The 20,307-nt window shown below is 42.8% G+C and overlaps 1 protein-coding gene across 1 annotated transcript in view; it reads right to left on the bottom strand.

Annotated features, from left to right (window-relative positions):
• Window positions 1–20,307, bottom strand: part of RBM47 (RNA binding motif protein 47) — a 158,611-nt gene that overhangs the window by 103,732 nt on the left and 34,572 nt on the right. The window contains 1 exon segment of the mRNA XM_034671911.1: window positions 6,852–6,941. The gene's annotated coding sequence lies outside the window, so the exon portion shown is untranslated.

Genomic DNA, 20,307 nt, shown 5'->3' with positions numbered 1-20,307 from the left:
AGGTAGGCTGAGACTTAAAGCTTGGTCTTTCTGGCATTATTCCATTGTCTTAAAATGAGAGAGTCTCCCACTAGGAGACCAGAAATCTCTGCCATTCATCCCAACCTGTCAGTAACATTTATTAGCAGTCCACAATGCATGGTCCACTCGATAGCTTGAAACCCCTTTCTCCCACTCTACAATACACCAAATTTTACATTTTAACATCTCTGAACTAGCCAGTATATATATTTTCTCACTTTAAAAGCTATTATTAAGTCAATTTTATGTTTTACCATCTACACCATCAGATTACAAAGCAGGGAACAAGCCCCCTGAGAGACAATCTTCAAAACCCACCAGATTTAAAGATAGGCAAAATCAACTAGAAAGAGACCACCTGGTCTGCCTGGCTCCATGACTGTTAAGACTCACATAATTAAAGAAAAATTGTAACTATCAGAGGGAGGGGTGGTTCCCCTTTGGAAGTCCAGAAAACGCTGGACAGGTGGAAGCTGACAGTGCCCACTGGAGCACAGATCAAGAGAGGGACTTCTAAACTCACTAGATTTCAGGAGGTTCCCAGTCCCAAAGATAACATGAGCCTAACTGTGAAACAGACTGAGGCTGCACTGGGTCAAGGAGGTGGGTGCCATTAAATGTGAGATCCCTCTCCTCCAGTTCTAATTCCATGCTCACCCAGCGGTCTTCTGGGCATGGTTTGACTCTCCCTGTATACCTCAGGTTGAGAGAGAACGTACTCATTTCCCAAAAGTAATCTTATTTTCAACTGACAACATACTGATGGAGGGCCTGCTCCAAGCCATCACTGGGCTAGATGTTCAGCCAGATCTTCTGTCCCAGGGCGTTACATCGGGAGAATTTCTTATCCCCATGGGACCCCTCTTCGGAAAAGTTGGGGACTGCTGTACTGTAACAGTTTCTCAAGCTTGCCTATCACCTGAAGAGCTTGTCCAAATCAGATTCCTGGGCCTTGCTTTGGACTTTCTGCACCAGCACCACCAAAGAAGGGTCTGGAAATCTCTCATTTTAAACAGTGTTCCAGTAATTCTACTCATTGGACAAGTTTGTTGGCCCAGTTCTCTGGCTACTGTGAAAGAGGCAATGTATTCAATGTGATACACTGGGGATTCAGAGTTTTTAAGACAATGTCTTGATAAATAACAGTACAACAGCTTTTATTATAACCAAGGCCCGTTTTGCTTCATTTCTTTGCCCCAAATCCTACCAAGTGTAGTATCAGAAGCTTACATCCTGTCCCACTGAAAGCCCACATGGCATAATATTCAGAAGATCAGCTAGTGTTAGGTAGCCCAACTAATGATAATATTCTGAATGCTAACACAATGCTTAGCCCACTGCTTCGAGCAAATGAACTCTTGGTATTTTTTTCAACAGCCAGGCGTGACCCTTTCTAGGCCAAAGCCTACAGAAGTTTTTATGTGCACGATACAGTGCTCCTTACAATACAGTGGATAATATATACACAGACATATAACTTGCCCACAAAATACCTTCTTTCTACTTATGACTACTTCCTAGAAACTAAAACTGGTTTCACAGATATATTTTCTCCATATGGAATAGTATTGGCTCAATATATAGGACTGCTCGGAAGCAATATTATTCTTAGGCAAGGCAACATCGATGAAGAATTCATGGCAAGGAGTAAGAATCATATTTGGTGCATGTGAAGGTCCAAATGCATATTCCAAAGAAGGAGAAGTTCAATGATAAGGCAGCATAAGAAGGCAGTTTTAAATTATCCAGAGTGAATGGGTTCATGTGTTATATTAGACTGGCATTCTTTAGCCCTTCCTTTTTATTAAAAAAAAGATTTATTTATTTATTATTTTATAGAGAGAGAGGGAGAGAGCATGCAAGCAGCAGGGAGGGCCAAAGGGAGAGGGAGAGAGAATTCTCAAGCAGACTCCCCACTGAGCACAGAGCCCCACATGGGGCTCAATCGTAGGACCCTGAGATCATGACCTGAGCTGAAATCAAGAGTCCGATGCTCAACCGACTGAGCCACCCAGGAGCCCCCTCTTTAGCCCTTCCTAAAAATCAAAAGTTCATTTTAATGTGGTTGCTGACCTCTGAGCTGTTCACCACCCAATGAGGCTGACTCTAAATAAATCCTTTTGCTTCATAAACAGCATTTAAACAATGAACACTCTGACGATCTGTGGAGTTTTCTTTCTTTTTTTTTTCCTAGAGATTGAATGACTATAACAGCTGTAAAATGCTCTCTAAACTCTGGGGCTTGCTGTAATTATCCCGTAGGATCTCCAGAGGCCAAATTCTTAGAATCATGCCATCTTAAACCAGTGAAATACCTCAGCTATCTACTAGTTGATCTAGATAAGAAAACTGCGATTCAGGCAGGTGACTTGCCCAAGGTCACATGGCCAGTCAGCATTCAGCTGGGCCCAGAACGGAGGCCTCTCCCACTGCACACATGACGGTACTCGGAGAAGGTGGTGTCCAGCAGGCAGAATCTGGGTGGACTCAGCAACATGCTAACCTTCTCCCTGGTCCACTGTCTGAACTTGCCTAATCCAGAGAGGTAACAAACACTGCTCCCAGTGTGGCTCTGTTACCAAGGCCCCTTCTTTTTTTTTTTTTTTAATTTTATTAAGTTTTTATTTTAATTCCAGTATGGTTAGCATATAGTCTTACATTAGTTTCAGGTATACAATATAGTGATTCAGCAATTCCATACATTACCCTGTGCTCATCATGACAAGAGCACTCCTTAATCCTCGTCACCTGTTTCACCCATACCCCCACCCAGCTCCCCTCAAGTAACCATCAGTTTGTTCTCTATAAAGTCTGTTTCTTGGTTTGTCTCTTTCTCTTTTTTCCTTTGTCCATTTGTTTTGTTTCTTAAACTCCACATATGAGTGACATCATATGGTATTTGTCTTTCTCTGACTGACTTATTTCACTCAGCATTATACTCTTTAGCTCCATCCCAAGGCTACTTAAAATTAGAACAAAAGAGAGAAGGCATCGCAGCGGTACGTCCCCTAAGCACACGCTTCAGGAGGGCACATTTACGACTAGAACTACCTGAAAGTTATGAAAAATACCAGGTATAGAGGTCATTCCCTTCTATGGACCACAGCAAGACCACAGTTCCCACACTGCAGCTGGGTGTGACCATTTGGCTTAGCTCGAGCCAACGGACAGAGAGGAAATGATGCGTGTGTGCGATGATGCCTGGCCCTAAAATCTACCACACACTCCCTTCTAGGCTCCTTCCTCCTCTAGTGAACTGGGATAGCAAGGCCCAAGCAACTCTGGACATCGTCTGTTGGAAAAGGCAAAGCCACTCTGGGTCTGGATCTCCAAATGAGCTCATGGATGGAAGCCACCCTGCCAGCCCACATACCACCAGGACTGCAAGAAATATATTTCGATTGAGTAAGCCACTGATATTTTGGGACCAATATGTTACTGCTACTTAGACTCCCCTAACAAGTACACAGGGAATCTCTGAAGACTGGGAAAAGTGTGGCTTCAAAGCGGGAGAAATAACAGTCCAGGTAACACACCTGTGCGTTTCTCTTCAACCACAAAACAAGAAGGTATCAACAGCATTTGGGGAAGAGTAAAATCTTCCATACTTAGTTTCCTTCTAGAATACTACAAAAATCCCTACCTGATTTTTTTCAGAAAAGTTCATTTATAAGTTGCTTTTTTTTATTAAAGATTTTATTTATTTATTCAACAGAGATAGAGACAGCCAGCAAGAGAGGGAACACAAGCAGGGGGAGTGGGAGAGGAAGAAGCAGGCTCATAGCGGAGGAGCCTGATGTGGGGCTTGATCCCATAACTCCAGGATCATGCCCTGAGCCGAAGGCAGACGCTTAACTGCTGTGCCATCCAGGCGCCCCTATAAGTTGCTTTTTGAAACACAGAATGCGTTTTCCAAAGAAAGAATGTTAGGAATGATGTTCAAAAGTTCAACCAAAAAATCTCTTTTGCCCAAGTGCAATGGAAATGATTCTAAAAGTAACACCAGACTTGTGGGCCTCTGAGGCCTGAGGATCCTCTCAGCAGGCAAAGGAGGCTCCGGAAGAAGGGGCAGAAGCGCTTCTAAGCAAGGGGCCCAGAGGCTGAATGCCTAGAAGGAGGGCTGGCCCTGGCCTGAGTGGCTTGTGTAGGCTGGGTACTAGGAGTGGAGACAGCGCTGGAAGCAATTCTTCTAGCAACCTCAGTCTTGGTGAGAACACAAAATTCATCTGCCCACAGATGCAACCTTCCTCATTCTGTGCTTGGTCAAAGGAGGCAATGAATTCAGCTAAGCCTCCACAGCATTTCTGATTTGATACCAAATGACAGTTTCATTAATGAGCTGTGAAGTTATTTTGTCATTCATCCTGAGCCCCAGTGACACTGAGCAGTACTCAGCATGATACTCGATACTCCACAGGAGCGTGGTTCAGAGCAAGAGTACCTCAAGGGCACTGACACGCATCTACCAGCCAGCCTGGTGCTGGAACGTGGCCCTGATGGCCCTGCTCAAGCAGGCATCAACCTTTTACTTGCTGGCTTATGGGCACATCCACGGAGGCCAGACTGGGGGGCAGCGGGGAGGAGAAGAGCTCATGCGGGAGGCTTGGAAGAGCAGCTATCCACCAAGAGGTACAGAGAGATTTCAGTATTTTAACAACCAGCATGGCTATACCAGTGCATACAACTACCGATGAGCCCTGGTGAAGAGGGCAAGCTCTGGAAACAGATCTGGTCTCAAACAGTAATTCTGGTACAAGCCAATGATGTGACTGTGGGTAACTTACTACTCCTACTCTCTGGGCCTTTGTTTTCTCAACTGCAAAATGAGGGTGAGAACATGGATATGAGGGCACCGGATGCAATGCCTGAGATTTAGTAGCTGCTGGTTCCCCTAACCCCCTCCCCAGCTCACAGCGTCTGCAGAGCAAGCCCACGGCACAGGCTTAGGATAAAGGAAAAGTAGAGGATAAATAATACAAACCTAAATGAAAAGGATAGGACTGAAGGAGAGACGAGGGAAGAGGAAGAAAGAGCAAACAGGAAACTGGAGTGTTTGCTACACATTCAATTAGACCTTTGGGTAAGCTGCGGGCTCATTCTTGGAATAGTTCCTACTAGATGTTCTTGTGGAAACCTCACTACGGAGACTGTTCTGAGGCCAACAGCATTTAAGGGTCTTTGGCTGCCTTGGTTCAAATCCTAGCCGTCATTACTAACTGTACGTAAATCAGTCTCTGTAACTCAGTTTCTTCATTTGCACAATGGAGATAATCATAGTATCTACCTTCTGACTAATAAGGATCAATTGAGTTAACAGAGGGAAAGTGCAAACAACCACAAAAACCAAAAAAACCCAAAAAACCCCCAGAGGTAAAGTGCTAAGAATGGTGCCTACCTGGTACGGGCCATACAACTTAGTTCTTCGAGTATTCACTGGTGGCACCGTGAAAAGCTCTGCCACTTCTGGGGGAATCGCTCCACAGAACGCCGCACTACAGCTAACATTTAGTGAGCGCTGATGACATGACTCTCCGTACTGTAAGTTCTCTCATTTAACTATCTCAAGACTTTGATGAAGACTCCGTTTCTTTGATGAAATTGTATCCATTTCCCAGAGGAGGAAACTATGTCTTTGAAAGGTTAAGTATCTAACCCAAGTTCATAAAGAGGCCCAGCCATGACTTCAGGCCAGTTCAGCGAGACACCAAATCCTGCTCTCTTAAGCCCTGTGCTCTATGGTCTCTGCTTCCAAGACTGTAAAAGCATAGCAAGCATGCTTGTTGGGTAACACAGACAATTGTGAACAGCACAGCAAAAACATCTGAAGAAAGGATTGCAATCCGGTGTCCGACAAAACCAAAGAAATGCAGCCTAGCCTAACAGAATTAAGATAAAGGTCAAAGTTTTTGGTTGTCCAACATGACTCAGTATGAGACAAGATGAAAGAGGCAGAAAAATTAAAGCTAATGCTGGAGAATCAAGAGGCCGCAAGTCTAATACCACAGTATCATTTATAAAGTTATCACGTTTTATAAATGAGGCAATCTAAAATGAGTATTTATATATTAAACCATACCTTTATACTGACTTCTATTATGATCTCAAAGGATAGTTCTAAAGTCCATGAATAAAATACCCAAGAATGCCAGCAACATTTTTTTAAGTGTTGTCTCTACCATATTCTGGGATGAGACTATGCAACGTTGGAAGATGCCATTTTGAACTAGTGTGTAAATTTAGCATGTTCCCCTTTAGTAAAATAATAATGGACTATTGTGGCTTTTTTCTTTTTTTTGAGAGAGAGATTGAGAGCACATGCACATGCAAGCTGGGGGAGGGATGGAGAGAGAATCTTAAGCAGACTCAACACCCAGCGAGGAGCCCGATGCAGGTCTCAACCTCACAACCCTGAGATCATGACCGGAACCAAAATCAAGAGTAGGACGCTTAACCAATTGAGCCACCCAGGCACCCCTAATCGAGTGTTTTTTTAAGGAGGGGAGGTTTGGAACTGAGTTGATAAAAGTTGATCCTAAGGTTCATAACCCGGAAAATTCTGATGGAGGGTAAACAGCACTATCAGAAATTGAAACAAAGTATAAAGCCTTAATAAATTAGTGTCATCTAACAGGAGCATAACTAAATGCTAGACCTCAAATTATTTCTACAGCAACAGTTTCAAACATAAGATCCAGCATCCGATCAAAGAGAAACAGGTGCATCAAGACAACATGAGTGAGAACCCACAGAAATACAGGAAGCAAAACTAAACTCACAAGAAAGTTATTAGACAGAATGTACACTATACTTATTATACAAAATGCAGTTACCTTCAAAGGGTTAATAGTTGAGACTGACAGCTGCCTTCTTAGCACCAACAATGGAAGCCAGAAAACAGTAGAATGTTAATCTTCAGTGCGCTGGAAAACAAACCAAAACTACAAATTAAGAACGCTATTTTCATTGAAAATATCTTTCAAAAATGAATAATGACATATTCAGCCAAATGAATAGAGTCTGTCACAAGTAGACTGCCACTACAGAACACCCTTTAACAGAAGGAAAGTGGCCCAAGATGGCAAGTCGGGGAACATGGGCTAGAATGAAGAACAAGAAAAATGGTAAATCTGAACAAACGTTGTTTATATAAAACAATCATGTCTTAAGGGTTTTAATATAAACAAATAAATATTTAATAAATTTTAAATACTATAAAGAGAATTAAAATGCATGACAAGAATAGCAAAAGCCAGAGAGGGGGTAATGGACTTAAAAACAATCTAGTCACAGATAGAGTAAATGCTAAAACTATTTTTTTAAAAACAGGATTCCCAATTAATAGAGGGATACATAGAATGATAAAACAGAGATCTGTATAAAAATTCAAATACTGGTACATCATAGTCAGAGCAATAGAATGGAATAGAAAATCCAGAAATATATTCAAGAACATACGAGAATTTAGGAGACAGTGAAAGACCGTCTCATGCCAATAGTGTCCGGGACTATTCAATAAATATTGCTGGGACATCTAGATATTCATTTAGAAAAAACAAAGTTGCAGGGAGATCGGCAGGGGAAGGAAGGGAAGAATGAAGAGGGGGTAAACAGAAGGGGGAACGAACCACGAGAGACTATGGACTCTGGGAAACAAACTGAGGGCTTCAGGGGGGGAGGGGTGGGGGATTGGGCTAGGCCAGTGATGGGTAGTAAGGAGGGCACGTATTGCATGGAGCACTGGGTGTTATACCAAACAATGAATCATGGAACACTACATCAAAAACTAATGATGTACTGTATGGTGACTAACAAAACATAATAAAAAATTTAAAAAATAAAATAAATTGTTTCCCTGGTGGAAAACAATTAAAAAAAAAAAAGAAAAAGAAAAAACAAAGTTGAATCTCTACCTCCTATCTCATACCAGGATAAATTTTAAATGGATCAAATATATAAATGTGAAAAACTAAACCACAAAAATTCTGCATGAAAATATGGGAAAATTCTTTCATAACCTTGAAATGAGAAAGTTCTTTCTATTATGACTCATAAACCAAAAGCCATAATGAAAGACCAATAAATTGAACTATACACAAAAATTTTTTAAACCACAAACAAAATCAAAAGATAAAGGAAAATATCCACAACTCATATCACAAAGAGCTCGTTTTGGTAATATATAAAATGATCATACAAATCAATGAAAAAAATAATCAATAAGGCAACAGAAAAATGGGCAAAGGAGATGATCAGATAGTTGGCAGAGTACAAATAATCTTTACTTGATGAAAATACGCAAGCTGAAAGTACACTGAAATATTTCTCATCTATTAAGAGATTGGCAAAAAATCCAAAAGTTTGACAGTAACATATTAACATAACATATTGAAAGGCTGTGGGGAAACTCATACTCTCGTACATTTCCAATAGGAGTTTATCTTGGTACTACCCCCATGGAGGACACTTATCTATATTATATTATATGTCTATTATACTTACTATATCTATTATACATCCATTATATCTATTATAATGACTACTGCATATACTCATTAATCTAGCAATTCTACTTCAGAGAATTTTTTTTTAATTTTATCTATCTGTCAGAGAGAGAGAGAGAGCATGCACAAGCCGGGGGAGCAGAAGTAGGCTCCCTACAAGGAGCCTCATGTGGGACTTGATCCCAGGGCCCTGGGATCATGACCTGAGCCAAAGGCAGATGCTTAACTAAGCCACCCAGGCATCCCTCTACTTCAGAGAATTTAACCTACAGATATATTTTGGCTTATGAAATGACATATGTACATGATAACTTATTTTAGCATCATTTTTAATAGCAGAAGACTGGAAAACAACCAAATATTCATCAACAGAGGACTAGTTAAATAAATTAGGGTAAATCCATACAATGGAATACAACGTGGCTCTTATTTATACTTCTTTTAAAGATTATTTATTTATTTGAGACAGAGCGATTGAGAGAGAGAGCACAAGCAGGGGGAGCAGCAGAGGCAGAGGGAGAAGCAGACTCCCCGCTGAGCAGGGAGCCCAACATGGGGCTTGATCCCAGGACCCCAGGATCACAACCTGAGCCAAAGGCAGATGCCCAACCGACTGAGCCACCCAGGTGCCCCCAGTGTGGTTATTTTTTAAAAAATCAATGTGGAAGCCCTCAATGCACTGAGATTGAGGGGTCTCCAAAATGTATGGCCAAGTGAAGAAAAACAGTTCAAGACCATTCACCTAAGAATCTACTTTTTGTGGAAAAAGGAAGAGGGGATTAGAAGATATAAAGGTACCTACTTGCGTAGAATAAATTCCTGAAGGACAGATAAGAAACTAAGAACGGTTGATATCCATTCCTAAAATAGCTGAATAAAACAACTTGATGAAAAAGTCCTGTCTTCATCATTATGCATTCTTGTCAATTTAATTCTATGAAACTCCTTGTTGATGCATGTAAAAGTACAATATGTTAAAATTCGCCACAAAATTGTGGAAATGTTTTCTATCCCTAGTGAGAACTGAACAGGAGGAGAGTTAATCCGATAAGCACATATTATATCCATTTTTTAAAGATGCTTAATTCCAAAAACATGATCTGCATTATCTCTGGGCTGTGGGTTTACCAGTGATTTTTATTTTCACCTTTGTGTTCTTCTTCTCTAGTGACCCGTGTTTTTTTTTGTGATTCAATTTTTTGTCCTAATAAAATAAATATTATAAAGAGGAATTGTCTTCAGCAGGTAAGAAAAGGAAGAAACTTGGCCTTTGAGGTATGTAAAAACTGGAACAGTTTGCTAATGAAGATAATCAAAATTTCCATTTCTGCAAAACTTTATAAATAGTATTAGACATCTTTGGTTTAAATATTCATTTGGTAAAGGTCAAAAGGTGGATTAGATGACTTTTGCCACAAAGGTGGTACAGCCACTACAGAGCAGTGTTCAGAATATTTTTCCATTTAAGTAGTTAGGAGGACAGAGGGGCTGACCCAGCAGGTAGAAGGCTCCAGGTGGTGCAAGCGGTCTTTGGGTCCGCAGCCTCTCTGCAGGTGTTCCGGGTCATTAGACCTTGAAGATGCAGAATCTTCTCCAGGAAGGAAAGGGGCCCCTTTTAAAGTTTTTCCGCACATTATAATATCACAATTTCAGAAGCACCCTGAGCAACGCTACTGCCATGAGAAGACACCAGCTTTCCAGTAAGAGGACAGAATTTAATTATGGTTTTTCTAAGAAACCTTGAAGACTTTTATTTGCTTGATTCCAGTGAACCTCAGAGGACCCCCTACTGAGACAAATGAAGAAGTTAAGGCAAGAAAGTATTTCCCCAGATTCGAAAAAACTCAGTGAAATGACTTCTTCCAGACTGTTAGACAAACTTGTGTTCTGTGGGTCTGTTTTAGAATGTCATCAACTTATGATGACCCATGATCGTGGACGACAGGAGGAGAGGAGAGTGAGATAGCTATCCAAGTATTAGGAGGAGCAAAACTGGAGGGAAAGGGCAAAAAATCAAGAGACAGACAGGTTACAAAGTTGATCAGGTGGTCATTTTCCTAATACAGGAGAGCTGTTGTGGACCTCGGAGCAATGCTTCTCAGCTGCAGCCGTTCTGTCCCCAGCCCCTCCCCGGAAGTTCTGGGTAAAGCCTGAAGACATTTCTGGCGGCAGGTGTTACTGCATCTGGTGGGTAGAGGCCAGGGATGCTGCTAGACATCCTAGAATGTGCAGGACAACATCCCAGAGCAATCCAAAATACCAACTGTGCCCAGGGTTGAGAAACCCTGACCTGGGGGGAGGCTACTGGCTCCACAGAAACACTCAACAAACACTATTGTTCACAAAGGGAAATTATTGCCATCGCTGCCTACAAGGAAGGATCTCACCTGAGCAGCTTACCTACAAAGAAGTCTCACCAAGTTAACCGGCTTTGAAATTTGAGTTATGGCTTTGTCCTTAATCCCCCTCGGGTCACACTGATCCAGGCCTACTGTGTGCTGAGGGTGACCAACCCCTGCGGGTTTGCCCGGGATTGTCCTGCTATTAGCACTGAGGGGACAAGGGAAGCTATTCTGTTGACCAAGGGCTTGGTGCCACGTGGTCATCTGTAATTTCTCCCTCTTGAAGAGAAAAATCTGGTTTCTTCATGGTTTTCTCTGTGCCTTTTCTCACACATAACAAGCTTCCATGGCCTGGCTCCAGGAAGGAGAGTGTTTGATTTCTCAGATGCTCTCAGCGCCAATGGCTGCCTCTTGGCAAACAGGCCCTGTGGGCAGGCTAGAACTTCATGGGGCCTCTGTTTGTCAGTAGTTCACCTCATTTTACCTCCACCCAGGTCCGTGGTCCAGGTTCTCCTCTGGCTAGGGTCCTTGGGGGAAACACTCCTACCCTGGAGGCCCACAGAGCTTGCTGAGGGGGCAGGCTATGCAATCAGCATTGGTGGGGCCACCTTTCCTAAACTCCTTCTGGGGTGGGACCAGGCAATGGAATGCATTCCTTTCTCCTTATCATTCCTAAACTAGACTCTCAGCAGCCTATTACTTCTAAATGTGAAACATTTTAACTACTATCCTCTGATCTATCTTCTCCGATCAATGGACATAAAATATATGAAGGCATTTCACAAACTGTCCAATACAAAATAAATGTAACATATTAAGGTCATATTGAGAAACTATTTGTGTCTGAGATTAGCAATTGATGGCTGTTTCTCTCTCTTGCTAAACCCTTATAATTGCCATGTGGCAGGCACTGTGCTAAACACCATGCATGTGTTACCTTATACAATATTCACAGCCCTGTGAAGTATTATTATGATGATTCCCACTTCATAGATGCAAAAACTGAGGTAGGACAATATGAAATAACTTTCCTAGGGTCACAGAGCTGGTGGCACTGACAGAGCAGACTCAGGCAGGCTGGCTTCAAAGTTCCTGCTGGATGCTACCTGTCACTCAAGCCATTCCAGGAGATGGAAGGGAGTTGCTCAGATACAGGGCATCCCCCTCCCACAACGAATCATTAACTTTCAGCCCACTCCATGCATTCGGTGGCCTGAAGGTCACATGCTGCAGCAGAAACCCTGAGTGAGTCACTCATGAACACATGACTGTGTTCTTAGTTCCTTCTGGCTTTGCTTCCTGAAATAGCCTTCCTCGAGTGCTGAGCCAACAAATGGATTGGGACCAGTTTCAGTTCTGGGAAAAAGGCTAAATTCCAGCTAGCCAATCTCTGAGTCCATGCTCCAGCCCTCTGCATGCTAGTGACCTCAGTCTCACACTGGCCACAGGGACTTCCTCAAACTGGGACACGCCTGCTCACAAGAGTCCTTGGCCAACAGCAGGTTTGCAGACAAACCACCTCGCAGACAGCCTCAGAGAGATCACAGAGTGAACAGTGACATGAAGCTAGTTCTGGAAACAGCTCATGCGTCAGTCCAAACAAACGCAGACAGTATACTAGGCACCTGGGTCAGATTCCTTGAAAAAATAAAGATGTCCCCTTCTGCCATGTATTCTTTCCTCCTGTGTCCCAAGTTTTAAAAAATCCTGTGTTCCCTTCCCTGGACATCTCTATGGTGTCTCACACTTTCAAACAAGATGTCTGGGATAACCTGATAGTTACAAAGAGACAGGAATGCAGCCAGACAAGAAACCAAAAGCCCCAAATCTCTGCCTTATCACAGACACGTTCAAACTCCGGGGTTTTCTCCTGCTCCTGCAAAAATCTTACGATTAAATAGATATAGTGCCATTGTGTTATTTCCTGGTAAAGAAACCAACAAACACACACTTAGTTACTCCCTGGCACTGAAAAGATAGTTGAATAAATGATCTCCCTCTCAATCCATTTTCTACTTTTATCCATTTTCAGTTTTCTGAGCTTTACCTTTCTGTAGCCTTACCTAGTGTCAGAGCTTACTTAAATTTCATTGTTCTTATACGGGAAAGCTTATCTTTGTTAAGCTTTTCTAGAATTTTCTCTTCCACCTTCACTTCTAGAGTTATCATATCACTTAGGCTATCAAGAGGACAAGAGACTTAACTTCTGAGCTTCAGTTCCTCCACCCAGACACAGTGCTAGGACAGTATTCGCTGTGAGGATTGATGGAGGGAAGGTTCATAAAGTACTCGGCAAAATGCCTGGTACACAGTAGGCACTCAAAACATAATAGCTACCATCAATGAACAAAATCCCTCCATTTTTTTTCCTGCTAGTTGAGATTGTCTATGTAGGTAAAATCCTGTTTATAACTTAAAAGTAATTAGGAAAACTAAGATCTGACTTCAGGAAGAACTCAATAATCCACCAGAGCACTTCCCCACACACGTGGGTAGACCCACATTAACAGGCAGCTCTGGGGGAACCCTCTGAAGCATCTTCCCCTGGGGATCCTTATTTGAGCCATAATCTCCAATGGTCTTGGAGTTACTATGTTGGGAAAGTGGACTTTAGGGTAATTACTGACCGGCAGAAAGCATTTTCTCCCACACTGACCATCACTATACAGAAAATCTTCTGCAAAATAAAAAAAAAAAAAAATTTTTTTNTTTGAAAAAAAAAAAAAAAAAAAATTTTTTTTTTTTTTTTGGAAACCAGAAATACTTTTAAAGTACTAGCAAATTCTAATTCTGTCTGAACTCCAACATATCAAACATCACAGGCCTCTCTCTACTAGGAACTCTTTCTCCAACTAAACTTAATTTAGTTAGCAAAATCAAATAATTCCATTTCATGGATATTTTCTAAATTTGTTTACCTCCACTTAAAAAAAAAAAATCTTAGAATCCAGGTGACTTAGCTGTGTGCCTGAATCCCTTTCCCTTCCTCATTTTCCTCCTCCAAGTTCCCAACTCACTCTGTTAGCTGCGAAAGGTAATCAAACTGTACAACATTAAATGAGTTGAGGTTCCTCCTTTGGAACCTAAACTCTACATCCTCTTCCTGGTTTCAGGGTTCCAAGAATTCCTCAGAACACCACAGGATAACCTTTTGGATCCCAAATGAGGAACCTCAGACACATGGTAGAAGCCTTAGGACCAGAAGCACAGTGACAGGGATCTCCAAGTTGGATGGAGAAGGCACTTGAGATCGTGGTTGCCAGCATCCCCCAGGGAGTCAACAACTGGGGGATGCATTCACTGGCACTCCCTGCCAGTGTCAGCTGCCTTGTGCTTGCTTCTCCGTGTCTTTCTCTCATCCTTCTCTGTAGTGGCTTACTTCCCACGGCATGGCCAAGCAGAATGACTCATGACCACCCTCAGTCCCATCCTCCTTAGACCAGCTCCGCAGTCCCATCTTTACTCCACAACGGGCTTTAAATGGCAATCCCAGCTGTCTTAGTCTGAGCGCATCTCTGCATGCAGCAAGACCCTGGCCTTCGGCTTCCTGAATCTCCCTTTCTTGCTGATGACTGTAAGTCCATCTCAAATATAAAACTGCATTAATTATACCAACTCCATGAGATTGTTGGATGTCACATCAAGTAGTCAGTGCCTGATACACAGTAGGCGCCCAAAAGAGGTAACTGCTACTATTTTTTGTTATATTTGGGGACTCGTGGTCTATATCATGAGCTCTCAAAAAATGGTAAAGAATTGATTACGTTAGGACTTCACTTTACCTTTTAAACACAAATTAAATAACTTTNAAAAAAAATTTTTTTTTTTTTTTTTTTTTTTTTTTGCTTCTAAAGTATATTACTTGGCAGGACAACATGGCATCACTCTCCGTTAGCAGTATTACCAGTCCAGAGGAGAGTAAGCTGCGATGAAGAAGCGCTCTGGGAGATTCATCAATTGTCCCCTTCCCTACAGAGATTTTTTTGACCTGGGAGGCAAACGGAGTCGTGTGACTATGGCCCTAAATGATGCACTGAAACAGGCAAACCAACACACAAAATGACCACAGAGCATTCTCGCACACCAGGCACTGGGGGACTATGGAAGTCTGTTATGGAGAGTTAATTGTTTGTCATTCCTAAGATTTACCCAAAATATTCGGGCTTCAGATCACACTCAGCACATTTTCACCTATTGTTCAATTATACTCAAAGTTCCCATCTACAGATGAATAATCCCCTATCGCATCCTCTAGGTTCTTAAAAGGAGTTGTAAGCGTGTTCCCTGTTCTCTGATCGATACCTTTCTCTCAGTGGCATCACAGAAGTATCTAAAATAATTAAGTAACGGTACAAAACAGTGTTCGATTAAGGGACAAAGTAAATAGCAGGGACATCGTATGATTTTCTGTTCTTGCCCCTCCATGGGAACTCGGCACCCTTTTCCACCACCATTTTGTGTCCCTGGAGGCTGATTCATGTGGACTAGTCCCCTCACCCTCGGGAACCCCACTAAATTAAGCCAGTGGAGGCCCAGGCAGAAGACAGGAGGGAGGAGAGCACAGTCAGAGTAATTTATCCCCTAAGTTCTCTCCCTTGTGGGTGACAAAAGGGTGGCCATGGCCCTTACCAAGTCTCCTGATGGGGCCTCCTCCACTGAACTATTTTCTCTGGGCTCTTGGCATTACTTCACAATCCTTTGTTGGTTTCCCTAGGCCCTGATAATCCCTTTATTAATTTCTCCTCAATTATCCTGTTGAGTGTCCATCTGTTTCCCACTGGGAATCTGACTGGGGTAGCTGCCTCCCCTTCCTCCCACAAAAGATAAAGTCACTCTAGAAACCAGAGTTTGTTTTAAAACAACTTAGCTGAAATGGGGGGAAGGGGGGAACACCTTAATTCAGGAATGTTTCACCGAGATTTCAAGCTCTTAGAATGGATAGCTAATGAATGCCTGCTATGTGGAAGGACGGTGCTAGATGTCAGGGCACGTGGGAACCAAGCACTTCCACGCTCACGGGGACAGAGGACTTCACGTAAGTCATCAAATAAGATCCCTTCAGGCAGCGGAAGTGCTGTGAAGTCAACAGAGCAGGACACTGGATGGAGGGAGGAGTCCGAGAAGGCCACTTGGAGTTAGTGCCCTGAGAGTTGAATGAAGAAAAGGAGAGAAAAAAGGAGGGAGCCGAGCGGAGATCCGAGGCAAGAACATTCTAGGGGGCACACAAGCGCACTTGTCCTGTAGCAGGAACAAGGACGTCTGTTTGTTTGTTTTGTTTGTAATTCTAGGAACAGGAGCCTGTGTCTGGAATCTGGTGATGGAGGCAGAGGTGAGGCAGCTGAGATTGGGGGGGTGGCCAGGGGTCCTACAGCAGAGGGGGTGGGGTCTACGGTAAGGAGTTTGGGTTTTATTCTAAATACAAGAAGATGCCATTGGAGAGTGTTAAGCTTCGAAGAGGGGCATTTGGGAAGACGAACATTTAGAAAGCATCACAGGGTCTGGTTTATTTGTGTCTTGGAGGAAGACGTCCCCTTGGTTGGTACAAGCTGCTTGTGGAACGATGGGGAGGCGGGTAGTGTGTATGCAGTGAGATTAAGCTGTCCCTTGTCCGAAGAGAGCCCATAACCCCGACAGAAAGTGCTTTATTTATTTATTTCAGAAAGTCCTTCCTTCCGTCCTTCCTTCCTTCCTTCCTTCCTTCCTTCCTCTCTAGGCTCCACGGCCCACGTGGGGCTTAAACTTCCAGCCCTGAGATCAAGAGCCTCACGCTCTACCGACTGACCCAGCCAGATGCCCCCCCACAGCACCCCCCCAAAGGAAAGTCCTTTAAAGGAGACCCCTGAAAGCATTCTGAGCGCGTGTCCGGGTGGAGAGGGCTGGCGGTGGCATCCACGGGAACAGTCCCACAAGAGGGAAAAGCACAGGAGGAAGCAAGAGCAGCTCTGCCCCAGCCATCAGCCTGGCCTCTACTCCCCAGCGCCAGGCCACAGAGCAACCGTCCTCACCGCAGCCTGCACGGACCTCGCCCTCTATCCCCCAGGCCTGCCTCCCTTCCCCTCAGCAAGAGGGGCCCGCCTCAGCAAGAGGATCACCGTCCCACAGAATCACAGTGCTGGCATCTGCCGCCCGTTCCCTTCCTGCCTCCACCCCCCACCCCACCCCCGTCAACCACCCTGGCTTCTGAGCCCACTCCCCTCCTCGCTCCTGGATTGTGAGAGAGCTGACGTATAACACTGTATCCGTTTAAGGTGTACAGCGTAATGATTTGGTATTTGTATACATTTCAAAATGATCACCACAAGAAGGCTGGGTAACTTCAGCCTCTGCTGCAGAGTGACCTTGACTTCCCAGATCTGGCCTTTCCTCTGTCCCAAAGCCGACCTCTTGCTTCAGGTTCTTCGCTCAGACTCTTGCTGTCGCTTCCTTACAGGATTCCGCCCCTGACTCTAGTGTTCGTTGCCGAAGTGATCTTGCCAAAACTGGGCCCTGGTTGTATCACTTAATACCAACTAGTCAGCAAAGCACACCGAGTCGTCCGGGATCAGTTCTCCACGTGGGCTGACGTCCCATCTCAACATCTTTCCGCACGGTGACCCAGCTATTCCGCACGCTGTTCTGGCCGCAGGCTGTGCCGTGTGTCTATCTCAGGCCCCCGAGCTGTTTCTTCCCCAACAGGATGCCCAACTCTCAACACCTGCTCATTTATCAACAAATCACTTGTCACATCCGTCTCTTCTAACCATCACCCTGGTAGCAGCCACCATCTCGGTCCCAGCCCTGCCCACACAGGACTCTCTGCCAACTTCCGCTGGGACACCTGTGACATTTATCATCCTGATTTATAAACTCTCTCCCTTGACTATTTAGTCAGCACCTTGAACGCAGGAGCTTTGTCACTCATGTTCGTATTCCCGGCCCCTAGCAGAGAACTTGGCACATAGTAAGCGCTCAATACGTGAATAAAACCCAGAGATACGGAGTGTGCCAAGTACAGAAAACACAACGTAAGAGAAGAGGAACTGCAGGATCAAAGTGAGATTGCAGAGTGGGGCAAAGAACAAGAAAGGAGAAAAGAACTAAGTAAGGTCAACAATAAGTACAAGAAGAACAAGTAATTTTCATAAAACACTACTTGCGAATGGCTGGCAGCCCTGACAGCTCTGACGCAAACGGCAGCTAGGGTCTTTGCAGACAATGGTGGCTACTTTATAAGGCCAGTAATAACCACAACAATAACACAACTTTATAATCAACAACAATTAACAACTGAGCACTATTCATGTGCCAGGCACTTTAGTGGGTTATAACTTTTACTCCTCATAACAATGCTATCATGTAGGGCCCATTAGTGTCCCATTTTATCGATGAGGAAACCAAGGCTTAGCACGTTTAAAAACACTAGTTCAAGGTCACACAACTAGACAATACAGATCTAGAAATCAAGTTCAGGTCTGCCTGACTCCCAAAACCTGAGCTTTTAACCACAATTACTATGGTGCTTATCACATCAAATATTATTTAAGTGCTTTGTAAAGTTATCTATGACTAGACTGATTAAACCATACTGCTGAATGGCTCTCTTAACCAGTTGAGTTATTTAAAATTTTGAAGTTTAAATGATGAGATTTCCCCGGTGGTAAGTGGAATTAAGTATGTGATGTAGTTTTGCAATCAAAAAGTATCTAAGACCACCGGGGTTTGACAAGCTTAAAAAAACAAAACAAACAGAATTATTAAATATATTTTATGATTTGCTATGGCATAGAATTTGTTGTTCATATTTTTAACAGAGCTCGTTGTGATGTTCTCACGAAGTAAACGGGTGAGAACTCTGTGAACCATGGCATGGAACCTTTCGTTCCAATCCAACAGACCAGCACTGTTCTGTATTAATATCATGCAAGACACTTACTTGTTTTAAATTTTGTGGTAACCACACTTAAGAAGTACAAAAACCAGGCATATTAATTTTAATATATTTTCTTTAACCCAACATATCCAAAACATTATTATTTCAACATGTAATCAATATAAAAAATTATTAAGTGGAGCCTGGCTGGCTCAGTCCGTAGAGCAAACAACTCTCGATCTCGGGGCTGTGAGTTCGAGCCCCACATTAGGTGTAGAGATTACTTAAAAATAAAGTCTTTAAAATATAGTTAGTAATTACTAAATGAGATATTTCACATTCATTCTTAACAAAGTCTTAAAATCTGGGTGTGTATTTTACGTGGATAGCACATCCCAATTTGCATGCAAAATTATCATGAGAAATAATCTCTATTACATAAAATTTACAGTTGAAAAAGTAGATTCACATACCCACGTTGCTCCAAACATATTTATAAGCTTCCCGATAATATTTATAAGCTTCCCGATAAAGTTGCATATAACAAAAAAATACTTTACACTGGAGCACCTGGGTGGCTGAGTCAATTGCGCATCTCTCTCTCAAATAAATAAGTAAATCTTTTTTTTTTAATACACTGCTTCTGTTTTTAGATTTAAGTTAATTAAAAAATTCAGCTCAGTCACACTAGCCACGTTTCAGAGACCACCAGGACCCAGTGGCTCCTGTGTTGGACAGCACAGCTGCAGATCAGAGGGTTGGTCGGGTTTTCCTTTTTTTTTTCCGGCTTGCTCAAAATGGAAAGGTCAGAAAGCTGAAAGGAGGGCTGGCTACAGTGTGAAGTGACTATTCCCTACTTATGGGGTGAATACTTCTGCATTCACTCTTCCCTTCAAGTTGTACAACCTGTGGTTGAAAAACAAGTCACAGAAAATAACTGTGAGGAACATTATTAATTCATTGCTTTGCTTTTCTAACAGGTTGTACTTGGGGTCATTAAATGAATACCTTGTCCATGTGACCGGACTACTTAAAGATTTTATCCCAATAAATCCTTGTTTGCAAAATCAAGAAAAACTAAGAGGATTAGGTGTTTCCATGTTAGCTAAAACTAGGAAAACAGAGTTGCTGCTGTTTATTTTAAAATTTTTCTGTGCACAGGAAAAAAAAAATTGTACGGAATGAAATTCATGTGCCAAATAAAAATGAAAAGGGGAAAATAAGATCAAGTTCCTTTGAGCCTAATTCTTACGTATCCTTTTCATTTCAGAGACCCAGAGCAAGTCTGCAATCATCAAGAACTGCGACTTTTATTGCAGAAGTAACGAAGGAACTAAATTACTCCATATATATACCTAATTGTTTCATTAGGCTCTAATAAACTGACCTTTAAAGGTCTTGTGTAAAGAAAAAGTGCATACATTACACAACTGCCTATTATTTCCTTGCCTCATACTGACAGTCTTGGTTAACAGGAGTAACTGCATTGGAGGGGCCTCTGGGGCAAAACCTGTCTTCGCATCCATACTTCCCAACAAAATCAAAGCAAATCCAAGCATCTCCAGAAGACAGAGGTGTCTTAGCATGTGGTCAA

The sequence above is a fragment of the Ailuropoda melanoleuca genome, chromosome 11, assembly GCF_002007445.2.
Source record: "Ailuropoda melanoleuca isolate Jingjing chromosome 11, ASM200744v2, whole genome shotgun sequence".
NCBI lineage: Eukaryota > Metazoa > Chordata > Mammalia > Carnivora > Ursidae > Ailuropoda > Ailuropoda melanoleuca.
This window is presented reverse-complemented; position numbering and strand designations above follow the sequence as displayed.